A 6,005-nucleotide genomic window follows, 5' to 3' on the forward strand; every position below is an offset into this window, starting at 1 on the left:
CCTGAGCCAAAATCCAGAGTCAGACACTTAACCAACTGAGCCGCCCAGGCGTCCCTAGGGAGTAATTTTGAAATTAAACTGCTACTTGTCTTCTGACTGCCCATCCTCAGTTACATGTGACCACACCCAAGAACAGAGAAGAGGGCTTCAGACACCTTCACACAGGGGGACACCCCCTCCCCCGTCACACAGAATGTTCAGACACTGAGAACTCCTGGGGGTGACACAGTCATGACTCTCCCCACCAGAGTGTCCTTCCAACATTCCTTGAAAGGCATCCCTTCAGAAAGGGCACTTCTCAGAACAGCAGTGCAGTGTCATGATGAAGAACGAGGTTCTGTCATAGGAACAGAGTAGCGTGGTGGTCACCAGGGCTAGGGTGGCAGAAATGGAAAGATGTTGGCCAAAGGGTACAAACAGCCAGTTAGAAGACGGACGAGTTCTGGGAATCTAATGTTGAGCATGGTGATTATCGTTGATAATATTGAATCATATACTTGAAAGTTGCTAAGGAAATAGATCCTATATGTTCTTACCACACACACACACACACACACACACACACGCACACACACACACACACACAAAGAAATGGTAATTATGTCATGTGATACAGGTGCCAGATAAAGCTATGGTGGTAACCATTTTGTGATACATAAGCACATCAAATCAAAAGTGGTACACCTTAAACTTACACAATGCTATGTCAATTATATCTCAACAAAGCTGGAAAAAAATTTTTAATGTTTCTTTACCCTTGAGAGAGAGGGAGAGCATGAGCAGAAGGGCAGAAAGAGAGTTTGAGAGAGAAAATCTAAATGGGCTCCATGCTAACAGCAGAGAGCCCAATACAGGGCTCGAACTTACAAACCATGAGATTATGAACTGAGCCGAAGTCAGACATTTAGCCAACTGAGCTACCTGGGAGCCCCCCAAATTTTTCATTCTTAATGAAAAAAAAAGTGGGGTTCTGGAGCCAGATGCCTGGGTTCATATCAGCTCTAGCATTTATTTGCTCTATGACCTTAAGCATGACCTGACCCCTCCAAGCCTCAATTTCTCCATCTGTAAAACAGAAATAACAATAACAGTTTTTGCAAAGAGCTGCTGGAAAAGTAAATGAAATAATATATGCAAGACACCAGCAAATGATCTGGGAATATTAGCGTTTACTGTTGCTCTTAGAATTTTTACTAAATAGACTGATGAATGTAGTCCTGAGTTTTACTCCCATCAAAGATATTTAGAGAAAAGATGCGGAGTAAATCTAAAAATATAAAGTTGTGGGACATCTGGGTGGCTCAGCTGGTAAGCACCCAACTCTTGGTTTTGGCTCAGGTCATGATCTCACAGTTTCATGAGTTCAATCCTCACGTCAGGCTCTGTGCTCTTAGTAGCTTGGGATTCTCTGTCTCCTCTCTCTCTGCCCCTCCCCCACTCACACTGTCTCTGATTCTCTCAAAATAAAGAAATAAACTTAAAAAAATATATCAAGTTGTGAAATCTGGCAAAATGCATATGTACCAATTAATAGACAAAAAAAGTAAGAAAGTGACCCACATCTCTAATTTTCTGTCAGTTTTGCAAGTGTGTCATAGAGAGCTGCATTCTCCTGAGACTTGAGCCAGCTGTGCTCTTCCCAAATCCCTAAGAGCAGTGGGACCATGAGAACTGAGTCTCCCAACCCTGCTCATATGTTTTCCAAAAGTTGCAACAGGCTTATTCATAAGAGACCACCTTGTGCAACCGGGTACAATCAAGTGACCCCCAAAGTCTCAAGATACAAGAAGCTCTCAAGATCTAAGGACCTATTACAGACTTATTGCCCTTGAATTTCTCTATTGCATCCCCCTTAAGCCTTATTGATATCTCAGCCTGAGCAACTCCCCAAGGCACTGAGAACCCTGGACTACATTTTATTAGCCTGAAACCACCACTCAAGAGGGGCCCTCAGACCTGCTGAGGTCCCTGGAGGGATTTGGTAAACAAGGCCATTCTTGTCCCACAGCTTGGCTCTTGGTCACTACTATCAGAAAAGACTTTGCTCCCAGTTTCCTCTGAGGTGGGCAGCTCTGTTTTTGACCTTGCAGCGCCCCCTGCTGCTCTAATTCGCCCATCTCCATAAATAGGTCATATGGGATGTTGACAGAAAACAGGTCAGGGGAGGAAAATATTCTTTGTTCACAACGTAAGTCAAAGCTGCCTCTTCTGTCCCCATTCCCCTTTCAACCCTGACACCTGCAGCTGCTTCTCCGTTGGCCTATTCTCCCCAGTCACTCAAAGAGGACTGTCTGTAAGGATATAAGTGAGCACCCTAAAAGGGTAGATGCATTTTCCTGTCAACAGAAAGCCTAATGCAGCAGTGGAGAACATGGGGAAATTTCCTTGGGTGGACATGGACAAATGTATCTCTTTTTGAGAAACAAAAGAGATGTGATAAAAAGGAAAATTTTAGAAGCATCTGAATGTGTGGTAATGTGAGCTGAATGGTCTAGAAAAAGGGTTTTTCCATCACTCTCTTTCTGTGCTACATTCTATTCCGAAACCCCAGGTCTGATGGATAGTAGGAAGCAGGGCAAGCAGGGCCTGAGGTCCTGCAGATGTCTTTCACCCCCAGGCAGGGGGACATCCCCGCTGAGGACTTCTTTTTGGGGAAGGATCTTGCTGAAGGCCCTTTGGACAAGAATGGGTATGAAGAGCCCCACCATCATTTGTTGCCTGAAGCCAGCTGCGAGGAAGACGTGAGACTCTATGGTATTGCTATCACCATGTCTGGAGCAGCCTGTGGAAAGAACAGTCTTGGTCCAAACAGGTCAGTGACACATTTTGCGATGGGACTGTGTGGGACCTGATTCTTGACAACCAGATTTCTCAAGCCTTCTTTAGGGGCTTCTCTCCAATTACTCCCTAGGGTGAGGAGGACAAACAAAGTCTATCTCACTGGCCACTGGTGGTGGCTCTCTGGAGCACACTGGTAAGCAGGATTGTGAGGCCGCATGCAGACTCAGAGCAAAAGAGTGATGTGTCTATTAGCAATCAATGCCGTGGGAACAGGAGCAGGGGGTAACGCCACACGGTTTTGTATTTGCCACCCTGCTCTAGATGTCATTCCTGTAATGAGTCCTGCAGAGAAAGAATAATCAGAGCCAACTTTCCGTTGGATTAGCCTTTTGGTAAAGGGCAAATTTTTAAATCTCTGTCTTTCCTTTGGCTTCCCTGGGATCTCATGGACCATTTCCCTCACTATCAATTGCTGTTGCCTGCAGCCTAAGAAATAAAAAAAATAATAATAATGAATTAAGATGCTCTCTATCTCTCCTAAAATCAGAAACTGTGAGCCAAAATGAAACACCTTCCTTGTATGGCTTACCCACCATTTAACAGGGTTATCCCTGTTATCCATATCTGGGCTGGCCACAGAGCCATGAGGGACAGAGTTCACCTAGGAAATCTCAGGAGATTCCTTATTCCCCTGAGTCACAGGAAGGAGCAGCAGAGGCAGGACTGGGACTCAGGAGTCCTGAGTTCTAGCCTAGATCTGCCTCTACCTGTCTACAAGACCTTGAGCAAATTTACTTCTTTGGGCTTCAGCTTCCTCATCTTTAAAATGAGGACAATTGGCCCAGGTGGTCACTAAGTTCCCATCCAGGTCTCACATTCTAGGATGCTAATGTATGAAGCTACAAAGCTGACTTAGGAGAGTTATTATTCCCCTGTGCATGCTGCTTGAGCTCCTCGCTGCCCAGCAAGGGGAAAAAGCAAACCATGCTTCTTCACTGGGAGGTAGCATAATTTCTGAATTCAATATGTGTGACTCATCAGAGCCTGGAGGTTCAGACCCAGTTGCCAACTTGGAATCCAGTTATTATTGCATCTGGGAGAGAGAAAGTGCTGAAAACAGCCTTTGGAAGAAACATCAATTTGGGAAGAAAAAAAAAAGAGAAAGAGAAGGAGAAGAAGGCAGCTCTGTATAGTGTGATATCATTTTGATATCTTCTTTATCATCTTCATCCTGGGAATCTACTCTGCCCCCTCCTGTCTCTGCTCAGAAAGACGGAAGGAGGGCAGACCTTCCCCAGGGAAGATGGAGCACCTGTGGGGGACAGACGGGTGGCTCTGTCTAGTGAGGAAACAGAACAAAGTTGACGCCACATGCCTTTCAACTGTGCTGATGCTTCTGGTTTTTGTAAAGGTGCTCACTCCTGTGGGAACAGGGTTAATAGGAAACTGACATTTAGAACCAAGACTAAAAGAATCGTGAAACTCAGCAAGTAATATCTGGCAGAATTAATATTTTTTTTCATCTGGAAATTGTCAGAGAGATAGTCAAGTGTTCCTCGAGGGATAGGAACAAATGATGAATGTTGAATACAATTCAATTTAACAAACATTTATTAAGTGCCTACAGTTTTTCCCCAGGATCATCTGGGCCAGTTTCTGAGAAGATGTGATCAATGCCCAAAGGGGAGAAAGGGGTCTTATCAATGGGTCAGAAAGTGGGTGAACAACGACAACAGATTTACCTTTGAGACCCAGACATGGTTAAATGTCTGAGTAAGTAGCTGAGCTTCAGAAGAAAAAAATAACGTGCACAACAGCGCGGAAAATCTAAAACATGAGGTAATCAAAAATGTTACTTAATGATCAGCTTTAGCATGTATTTCATTATTTTGTAAGGCGGGTTTACTTTCCCAGTTTAAGTTATCTTGAGCTGATCTATAAAGTCTATGAGAGGAAAGCTTTTCAAGAATTATACATTTCTGAAATCAGGCTCCCAGCAATCAACATAGGAGAAGTGGTACTTTTTTGTCTTTCTAACAGTGAAAACAGGGACCTGGCATCCCTTGTATTTTTGATGCCCACAGGGATCTCCTTCCCTGCTGTAGGCCAGAACCATCAGGGAGCCACCAGACAGTTATGTTTCTTATAGACCTGGATGATAGGACAGCAAAAAGGAACAGCCTCCTGGGTGTTCAGGATGGGGGTTGAGGGTCCAGCTGCCTATGAAACCGGGGAAGAGCTTTGGACCATCCTAACATGCTTGGTCCTGCTGTCCTCACAGCCTGAGTCCTGGGCTGCATTAGTAGCACAGGGCAACCCTAAGCGACCTCACTCATGATGCTGGCCCCGTATCGTGCCCCTAATTACACTGGAGACAGGTCTGAGAAAAGTTAAGTGGCATCTCAGCACTAGGAGGGACTTCTGGTAAAGGGCCCAGGCACTGTGTGAAGACACTAAGAAACTCCACTTTGGGAAGGGGTTTCTGTTCATTGTCAGCGGGGGTAAGTACCTCCATTTCAGACCCAGTATTAGCATCAAACCACCTCGGTACCCAACACCGGGTGATCAGAGAGCTGAAACTCTCAGCCAGATGATGAATTCCCTTTTCCTGTGGGAAAAGGCTGTAAAGATCAAACCACTTTTCCTGTGGGTAAGCAGGAGCCTGTAGTTTATGTAAAGGCATCAGCTCCTGTGGGAAGGAAGGCTATAGGAAATTTACATTTGGAACCAGGACTCAAGTGATCATGAAATTGAGTAAGTACCAGCTTTAAAACAAAGGTGTAGGTTTATTTGGTTTGGTTTCTGAATTATCTGGAAGCCCCAAAGAAAGAACACTTCTCCCCTGAGGATTCGGTTCCAAACTTCTGACTTTAAACTTCTGAAAACATTAAATGTTAAGGCAGATGGCAGGCTCGGAAAACACTATTTCCCTATGTAATAAGTAGATACCCACCATGCTTATTTATTTTGTTTAGCAAATGGGGAGGAGGACTAGACACCCTTGGGGTGGGGGTGGGGGGATTGTACAACATTTTTAGATAAATCCAGAGAATGAAATCAAAAGCTATTAGCTCATAAAGTCCTTAAAGACCACCTAACTCACTTCTTTAATGTTGCATGTGAGGACAGTGAAGCTCAGAGAGGTTGTAAATTTGCTCGGGGTCACACAGTTGAGCCTGGTCAAAGGCAAAGCCAAGACAGCTCATAGCTCTGACCAGGCCAGA

Source organism: Crocuta crocuta, unplaced genomic scaffold (assembly GCF_008692635.1).
Source record: "Crocuta crocuta isolate KB4526 unplaced genomic scaffold, BGI_CrCroc_1.0 scaffold175, whole genome shotgun sequence".
Classification (NCBI taxonomy): domain Eukaryota; kingdom Metazoa; phylum Chordata; class Mammalia; order Carnivora; family Hyaenidae; genus Crocuta; species Crocuta crocuta.